This window comes from Pecten maximus, chromosome 10 (assembly GCF_902652985.1).
Source record: "Pecten maximus chromosome 10, xPecMax1.1, whole genome shotgun sequence".
Lineage (NCBI taxonomy): Eukaryota > Metazoa > Mollusca > Bivalvia > Pectinida > Pectinidae > Pecten > Pecten maximus.
In genome coordinates, this window is record NC_047024.1 from 17,776,809 (window position 1) to 17,786,996 (window position 10,188).

The window sequence follows — 10,188 nt, forward strand, 5'->3', positions numbered from 1 at the left end:
AATGTATCATAAATAGACGTTTAGCGACTCCATAACTGACATGATAGTTATTAATAATAAATATATATGATCAATCTTAATTATAAACACTCCAACAGATTAGGAAAATCAGTCATAAGTTGATGCCGTTCCCAAGAACTAAGTATATTACAACTTCCGTATTATGTTCCAAAGTCATTTATAACATGGTCATATTACTATTATATCGTAAAGTTATGTTATATTTTTATTACATAGCCAAATTTTGTCTAGAATATTATCATATAAATTAAATAATTCCTATTATATTGTCTTATTTCTAAGGTACGATCTACAAGTTCCTGTATCAACTACGTATACATAACGACTAGCGGAGGAGGTAGGTTTGTGATGATTAAGCATAATAAATACTAAGTCGATATAAGTACTAGCAATATACAACTGAGGCACTATGACTAGACTCAAAGAGGCGATAATCACACAGCATGGTGATTTTCTGGCTTTGTTTGCTTATAGACAAGTGTCCATTAACCGCAACACGGATCACCTACATAGGCTAACCTTCACCTCAGACCGACTTCCGCATTCCAAAGTAACTTACCAATATACAGTAACTGTTTGTTCAGGGTTAAATCAACATAGACATTCTTACAATGATTTAATAGATCAGTAATCCGTACAATTGTATAATATCTCATTTAAAGTTAACTACTCTTGAAAATACCATATACGTTCATAAAACAATGTTATGTATTTCTGAAATGGTTTAAACAAACGATTTAGTTATAGCGAGTATTGTAAGGAATTGATGATTTAAGTATATATGTCAGTAAGTGGTACGTGAATTGACGTAATAGAAAAAAATAATAATCAACTTTGGCATTGTGTAACGTTTTCCCGCATATCGGAGCCATTACCATCAAATAAATGATATAAAACCAGTCAACTTTCCGTCGCTCATAAGCGAAACGTCAACATTAAATGCACATTATGCCTCTTTCATTAGACATTGAATGTTAAAATGCGGCTCCGGAACGAGAAATATGTTCCACTTATAAAAAATCTTATTACATTTATCATATACATATGAAAATAATATTTCATTAAAAATATGTTAAAATATAACTTTTGAATAAACATCAACGAAAACATGTATCACAATAAGCAAAGCGAAAAAAAGCAATTTAAAGAGGAAACATTAAAAGTAAACGCCAAAAAGCCGGCAGTACTATACATACCACTGCGAAGAGGAAATCCTTACTCTCTTGCTGCGCTAACCTCGGAGCCTAGTATTCACAGAAGCAGTGGACGAGACATACACAAATCCCGAAAGTTCTCGCTTTTCGTGAGCGACCTTAACATCGCTTACCTTTTATAGACAACCGCGGTAGGCTCAACCGTAGTGGCGAGAAAGCGGGAAGTGTACCGAAACCTGAGACTCAGCCAGTTAGGCTTTCGAAACTTTACAAACTGTTTCCCTCTCTTCTCCCCTATGTTTAGCGATGATGGAATGAACCGTTATATTGATGATAGGGCGAATGCCGAGCGGTGTGTACAATCTTAATATCTCACCGGAAACAACCGAGTTATTTTATTGGCCTGAGTTTCGATTCTTCGTTCTATTCTACATTATCATGTATGACTCGAGTTTCTGAAATATACTGCTATGGTTGATGCCGAATACCTGGTATAAGGAAACTGTTTTTGTGTGTGACTCCGTGATTACGAACTACTATTGGTATAGACACCAAGGTGCATGGGGTATGCAGTTTTAAGAAAGTGCTTGAAGAGGCAAAAAGTGGTGTTTATTTTTAAAGCTTAAAACATTACGGATTTGTACAAAGTATCTGTACAGGAAACAGAACATGAATATTCTTCAACAGGAATGTGATGTTCTGTGAATCAGAGGTCTCATCTATTTAGAAAACATTCCTGAATGGTTAAAACTTTCTATAAAATGCAACTGGCATAACATGCATATTTCAACTGCCTCCTTGTAATAGTAAAAGCACAAGAAAGTACAAAACAGGATTTCAACGACATAGTTTGGATTTGAAATATAATTACGGATTTATTATGAAATTTAAATAGCAATATCGTATTTGATGAAATGACCAGAACAAAAAACTCATAATAAGACTTTGAAAACAAAATTTATCTTAAAACAGCTTCAATACAAAATGATGTATTACACAATCAAATCGTAATTAGTTCATGGAATGAGTTGAATAATTTAATCAAATCTCACAAATCATATCGGCGTGAAACATTAAAAAATATTCACAAAATATGTCGAAAGAAAAGTCATGCTTAATTTGGCCAAGTATAGATACCAAAACTCCCTCGTAATGCCGCTGTGTCAAAATAGGTTTAAACCAGATCGATTTGATATATATAATTAGCGACTTTTGCGACATTTCGAATGCAAACGAAATCACGAAGTTTAGTTATCCCCATGTCTGGTCCTTCTAATCAGTGAATATGCTTTTGTACACAAACAACCTTGGGCTTATGGCTTTCATATTATTCCAAATGGAAACCAACAGGGTATGAAGACCCTCTCAAAATTTTTCTTCTGTTCCATTCCTTTAAATTAAACATGGAACCATCCGAATTACTAACTAAACCCTGTTTTATCAAAAACAAATCCAGTAAATTAGCGAAAGCTCAACACGACGACAATATGGAGGGGGGATTTTCAAAGAAAATTAACTGTTGGCAATGAAGGGAAGTAAATATTTCGAAAAAATTACTTTGGCCAGTTTTATCACAGTAAGATATTGATGAAAAATGGTTGCTGACAATAAAAAAAATGATATGTTGTCCTTGGTATTAAATGAAAATAAATTGAATGATTATTGCCGTTTTTGCGTTGACTCGAGCAAATAAACTCATGCAAAAGATTACGTTCTGACGTAATGCCAATTTATTGTAATATGTGGGTTAGTAAACGTCAGGGCAATTTACAGTTCGTAAAGTCCTCTGTTGTTTTACTACACAATCCTCCAGAGAAATATGTTAAGTAACAAACTCGCGAAACATCCTAAAATAAGGTCATGGCCATAAAATTGTTTATCACCAGCTGAAGATTGTCAATAAATTGTAATATTTTAGAGTCTTTATAAACAAATTCATTGTGCCCTGATTGTGTCTTAGTTTCAAACGCAGTCACAAGAAATACACATTTTAAAATACAAAATTTGGATTCCAACTTACCGTAGGCGTTGCTTGGCTAAATGATGTATCGAATCGTAATTTTGTTTTCGAGATAAACAACTTGAACAAATCTCAAATAACATTCATGACACCCATTCATCTGACCGTCAAAAAGGCTTGTAAGCAGTGATTTGTTCACTTGTCAATTGCTGAGAAAAATATGCGCGCTATACGCGTAAATTAACTATATAGATTTTCAATTACTGAATGACAAACAATAAAGACGGCAAGTTATATAGAGTTTCTGTGGATTCCGCGATATTCACGTACAATTATATTGGTTTCAAAGTATTTATATCATGCCATAGAAGGGTTTTATGGAAGTAAATTAGCGATAAACATGCGTCTTGAAGATATGAAATAAAATTAAATCGTGAATCAGTTCTAGATGGGGCTTACCAAATCCAGTATATGTAATTATCGATGTTTACTGGTGATAAGGCTTACGCAAGAATACTAGAGATAAATGTAAACAGAACAACTTGTCTAAAAATCACCAGCGGTTAAAAATTATTATAAGATACATCGTTTAAAAAATGTAAAGGGGTATCCATATTTAAGAAAATAGTAATAAACAGTTTTGGCAGTAATGAAAATAAACTTAACATTAAAATTGACCTTGTTCCAAGCAGATGCAAAATAGGAATTTTGTCGTCAGAAAACGATATTGGCATACTTATCCCAATGTAATCACACTTCGATGTCGGTACAGAAGATACAACGATACATAAATAAGTAAATAAATCAATAAATAAATAAATAAAAGAAAAACAAACAAAAACGTAAAATGCTTCAATGAAAACGAAACAAATTGTCACAATTTTATGAAGTTTATTACCTGTGTAGAGACATTTACGTTGTCCCTAGTTTTAACCGACAGGTAAGTCATCATTTCCTGAATATGAAACAAATATTTCAATCAATAAATATAGAAATTAATCAATATAAATCCATTTTGAGTCCCTGTTACAAGTTTTCATATTTTTTTTTGACAAGCTGTCGCTTCTCGTCTGCACGGTTACGTGTAAACTCGGCGCTTATATGCAGGAGCACTGATTGAGAGCTGTTCTATTTATAGATCAACATGGAACTGAAGTATCTGTCTGGAATTTTCGTCATTACGGAGACTAGTACCATACGTTTGTACGAACAGTGTTTTTATCGAGAAAGTTGCTGTGTGTGCTGAGCGTATTGTTAGATACAGACGGGGAGCGGGCCAGTAATTGTTTCTGCAGATTGATAGTGAAGCTCAATTATAAGGCAAGTTCGTCAGTTCAACGCCCAGCTACTACATTTCATATCGATACATGTTGATATTAGAAAATAATAATAAAAAAGTGTGTCAGATACTGAAAAGGTCTGATGACCCGGAATATATTACTGTGATGTCCAACATTCCCTAGTTAACAATGTTCAATGCAATAATCTCGATCATTCTCTCCCTTTCAAGGCACGGTGTTCAAGGACTTTTGCTATCAAAGTTGTTTGATCCATGGAATAAAGTCTACAAGTTTTGTTGAAATTTTTCACATATAACACTACTGTAAAACAGCACATTGGGTTAATAAATCGTAGTTTAGTCAGGAATACTTAAAAAAAAACTGCTATCGTAAACCCTATCGTAAACCACGTGTTGCGCTACTGGCATCGAAAAGGGGTTGTCTAGGCGATATTTCGTTCGGTAATGTTTTCTGTGATCGGAATATTACGAATACCAAACCAGATCCAACATATGGTCCGTTTTAAACCATCCGCTATAACAGTAGCATTAATTATTCCATTGAGTATTTATTAAAAAGAAGTAAAATGTATTGACAAGTGTCAGTTTTTGTCTTTTTTTAAAGTTATGTAAATTTCCATATTGTGGGAACTTAAACTATAAGTCTGAATTCGATCTTTGTTCAGCATAATTCAATTCCGATATATGAGGTCTAGCCGGAGGATAAACCACAGACGGTCCGGGTTAAACCGCAGACACCGACCACGCTCTATACAGACAAACAACGTGTTGTCCCGCAGATGAGACAGGTACATATAGGTCTTTCATTGTTCACCACGTGATGTGGGAATGGAGCGATAGAGAGGAGAAATTAAGTGACAAATAAATAAAACATCGGTGCCGGGTACTTTACACTAGGACAGTATGTGCAGACATCGCAAAATAGATAGTACGTCATCGGGTTAATCGCCCACGTGGTGCTCCATGACTGTACCACGATATAGGACGAAGTTGGCAAATGTATACATATTTTTGGATTAAGAGAAGTTCGTCATATTTAGTTATTCACCGTAGTGTCTTGCCTTTGGCTTTTTCATCTATTTTCCCTTTCTGTCCATTTTCGTCCGCATGTCTCCCCATGCATTAGTTGCCTGACCACAGAGGAACATTTAGCGATGCGCGTTTCGACATTTGGCATTAATAGCTAATATAAGTAATCCTTATTGACGTCACTGACTAAGTAATGCTCATCTCTCTTTACAAGTTCATTAAGAGAAGACACGATATATTATTGTATATAGGACATGATTTTAATGTTACAATGTGTATATGCGGTGCCCACTAAAACGTCAGGGCATTGCCAGCCCGAGTTTCCTCTGGCCCTGACACCATGTTTAACATGGTGTCAGGGCCAGAGGAAACTCGGGCTAGGATATTGCTAGCAATCAGACGCCCAGCGTCGTCCGTCCGTCTGTTGGTGGAATATTTATAGACAAACAGAGAAACGGCCGGCTGTTAGGTTTACTAATTTTCGGATGTATGTGTTACCTTTTACGCGAATTATTATAATGTGTATATGTAATTAACCTGCTAGGTCCGATCGGGTACATTTGATAGGTGAGAATTAACATTTTCCTTATTCGGAAACCAGCTCGAAAAAAAAATGTTTCTCGAGAAAAAAAAAGTAATTTAGACCTTTACGACCTACAACTTCAAAATCAATCAGATGAGAAACACCTGAAAAAAAAAACGAATTTAAGACAACACTTATTACAAAAGCGGTTAGGAATTCGGTGAGGGCTAAAAACAGAAGTGTGCGTTTTTCACTTATCATAGCTTTGGAATGAGTCTGAACAAAACCGGTGTAACTCTGAAGCTAAATCATCTTCCCAATTGACTGGTACAACAACAAACAGATACAGCGGCATTCGTCTCGGAGCCACAGAAACAGATGCTATCGCCTTGTTACAGCGGCTGGAAGCAGGAAGGGGAACAACAACACACGTTCATCAGTACAGGAGCTACCGTACTGCATACTGTGTTCGCAAACTTAGCCAGACCTAGCATTTATCTCTAAGTCCGTCTGGGAACACGGCATTACGTCATGCCTGGCTAAACTGGACAATGTTATGTATTAGTACATATAAATATAAAACCTTCCTTGGACGTGCATATTTATATATATATATATCTGTATTTGGTAGGCCCTGACTCAGTATTTGGTAGACACTACCTCGATCAGTATTGTTATAGGCCCTACAACAGTACATATACTTTTTGTACACTGTATATGGGCTCTATGTCAGCTATCTTCGCTAACCAAGGGTTACTCTACACTAAGCTCTCTGAAATGGAGCTTAGCGTAGAGTAACCCTTGGTTAGCGAAGATTATGTCAGCATGTCTGTTGGATAGACCGTTAATCCACACACACATAATATATAACACAATTAACATCCGTAATGAATATCATGTAACGGACAACCTTGGCTTTTTCAATGAAGTAGCCACCAACTACTACAAGGACAGCAAGCAAACCAGCCGATACCCAGAAAACCTAACAACAACAGTCCCTGACAGATTTGCGCTGGTGCAGTGCTACTTATGATTGTTCGCGACTAAAGCCTTCGTGATGATAATGGATGGGACACCAGTAGTTTTCTCCTCGATGCATACTTGACCCTCTGACCTCGCTGATTCCCTTTGGCGTACAGAGGATGGATTAGAAATGACAAATGGGAAGGGGTGGGCTGGAGAATCTGACGTATGTGTAACACAGCGTTGAGTGGGAGGTAGGCACTTGATAACTCGCTACTCCAAACAGGTTTGTAAAACGGCACATCGCTTAATTATAATATACAAACATGTCGGCATGGAGAAACAAATAAAATGATGCTTAAAATTGGAAAAAAAATATCCATCAAATATATTTCAAAAATGGATTCCTAGCTAAGATTACTACAGTAATCATCGCTTGCCCACCACAGGTTAACAGAACTGATTACCGGTATGGGAATATACAGGTTGTAGTCTCTATGCAATAGTATTTCTTTAAAATTTGAAAGAGGTGAGTACATTCCATTTTTTCGGCCTAGCAATTACTTATGGTTCATAAAGTGTTGCAGGAGTATTCCTCTCAGAACCATTATTACATTCTTCTGTGATATAACAGGTACTCTCTATAAATTCCGCAAATCGGAAACAACCTGTATCAATTTGTTCGTTGCGTCCTCCTGTTTTTGTTTTGTTTTTTGTTTGTTTTTGTTTGTTTTTGTTTTTGCCTTACATCGATCGCGATATTTTAATTGATGATTTAATAGAAATGGTGTTCTCTTGGTTACCATGCTGCAAATGTCATGTGGTGACGTGTGATGTAAATGTCATGTGGTGACGTGTGATGTAAATGTCATGTGGTGACGTGTGATGTAAATGTCATGTGGTGACGTGTGATGTAAATATCATGTGGTGACGTGTGATATAAATGTCATGTGGTGACGTGTGATGTAAATGTCATGTGGTGACGTGTGATGTAAATGTAATGTGGTGACGTGTGATGTAAATGTCATGTGGTGACGTGTGATGTAAATGTCATGTGGTGACGTGTGATGTAAATGTCATGTGGTGACGTGTGATGTAAATGTCATGTGGTTACGTGTGATGTAAATGTCATGTGGTGACGTGTGATGTAAATGTCATGTGGTGACGTGTGATGTAAATGTCATGTTATAACACATACTGTAAATGTGTCCTGAGGTGACACATACTGTAAATGTGTCCTGTGGTGACACATGCTGTAAATGTGTCCTGAGGTGACACATAATGTAAATGTGTCCTGAGGTGACACTTGCTGTAAATGTGTCCTGTGGTGACACATACTGTAAATGTGTCCTGTGGTGACACATACTGTAAATGTGTCCTGTGGTGACACATACTGTAAATGTGTCCTGAGGTGACACATGCTGTAAATGTCCCGTGGTGAAACATGCTGTAATTGTCATGTGACGACACGTGTTGTAAATATGTGCGGTGATAACACATGCTCTAAATGTCACGTGATTACGTGTGCTAACCGATGCACGATGCAATTTAATTTATCAAAGCTGCACAATTTATATAAATTTGTAATTAGGTCTTTACAGCATATTTTCTCAAAGGTAAACGAATAGCCAACATAAGATTTCAAAGTCTACAAATATTTTTTTCTGATTATATTTTAATTGAATAAAATGTGAGAAATTTGAAACCTTTCAAAATCTGGAAAAATAAAACGAACATGAAAATGTTTCAGCTATTACATCAATTACGTAATGTCTTTTTTGAGTTTGTCTTCTCGCAAAAACATTTCAAAGTGTTATGACATCATACCTTGGAGTGAAATGCACCGTGAACGAAGGAAACGTATCAAAAGTCCAACAGAAAAACCTGAGGGTTTCCGATTGTAACTGGGTATAGACTTAGCGGGACTGAGAGCAGAAAAGCTGTCAACTAGTTGAATGCACTTAAAATACTTAAGAGATGTCTCTGAATTTAATGTTGTATTTTGCAATACTTTTTGTTATTCTGCGAAAGAAACCCTTATCAATTTTCTTTTGGAATTTAAATTAGTGAAAATGTTTCACTCATTGAATCAGGTAATTTAAACGCACTGGTCATAACTCAAGTTTGAAGATATACAGGACGACACACATGTAACGATGACAGAGATAATTGAGTATTTTATAACAAGAGGCCCATGGGGCTTAACGGTCACCTGAGTTCTAATATATAAATAGAGATAACTGCTTTTTGTTTTGTTTTAAAACAAGGAAGTTGTAGAAATTTTAGCACATACATGTACTTTGAACCCTGAACCACAGTCAGCCAGGGCCAATATGATGTGCTGATAATTCCAATCAAGTTCAAATTAACTTCAATGGAAGTTAAACAGATAATGATAAAACATGTGATTTCCTTATATAAACTATAGTTAAGTTTACTCTTTCACCGAGGGCAAACGTGCGATCCCAGGTTCCGAGAAAATGAAATTCACAATTTTAGAAAAGCACCTTATTTCTACCTTATCTATCCCTTTCCTTTTAATTATCAAAAAACAATGGGAACTTCAGAGGAGTCCAATATAATTTCCTGTGAACAAGTAATAGCGATGACAAACTTCAACCGTCTAAATCAAAGATGGTCATCTAAGCTCAAAATTGATTGGGCACAAGTAGGGAAATCTACAGATGCAATTTTAGAACGATACATGACGTAATTTCTGAGAGATAGCGGCAACAAACTTCATCTTGTCAAATTCAAAATGGCGCCTGTCGGCCATTTTGTTTTCCCATCAGAGTCTCAAATTTCGATATCTACAACTGGGGACAAGGGGGAAGCATGCACATGAAATTTGAGAAATGTCCATGAAATAATGGCAACAACGATTGCTTACTACCGGACGTAGAACCTGCACGGCCGATTTGAAGAGACCACCATTTTGATTATGGTATGCTACTAGTCCGACGTGTTATATATCGACCTTTTCGTAGATTGGTATAAAATGTTGATAAAATGTCAGAGAAACTCGAACTAGTATGTTATATATACACTAAAAGGATTAATTCACAACATTTGTATCAAAATATATTAATCATGTTAATGATATTGAAATTAAACAAATAAATTTTATTCACGACTCTCAGAACATTAGAAATACGGGTGGACGTCCCAAAACTGGAAAAAGGAGCTACATGTCTCTAACAAAGGGGCCAAGAAATGTGTTATGAAGCAGAAAAACCTT

General features: G+C 36.0%; 1 protein-coding gene across 3 annotated transcripts in view; it reads right to left on the minus strand.

The window, feature by feature from the left end:
• Positions 1–1,462, minus strand: part of LOC117335410 (transgelin-2-like) — a 35,290-nt gene extending 33,828 nt beyond the window's left edge. The window contains exon 1 of one of the 3 annotated variants that reach the window (XM_033895380.1): positions 1,218–1,444. The gene's annotated coding sequence lies outside the window, so the exon portion shown is untranslated. Of the gene's footprint in view, positions 1–1,217 lie in introns of all 3 variants that reach the window. The other 2 variants (XM_033895379.1, XM_033895378.1) reach the window with 2 other exon arrangements.
• Between the last annotated feature and the right edge of the window lie 8,726 nt (positions 1,463–10,188).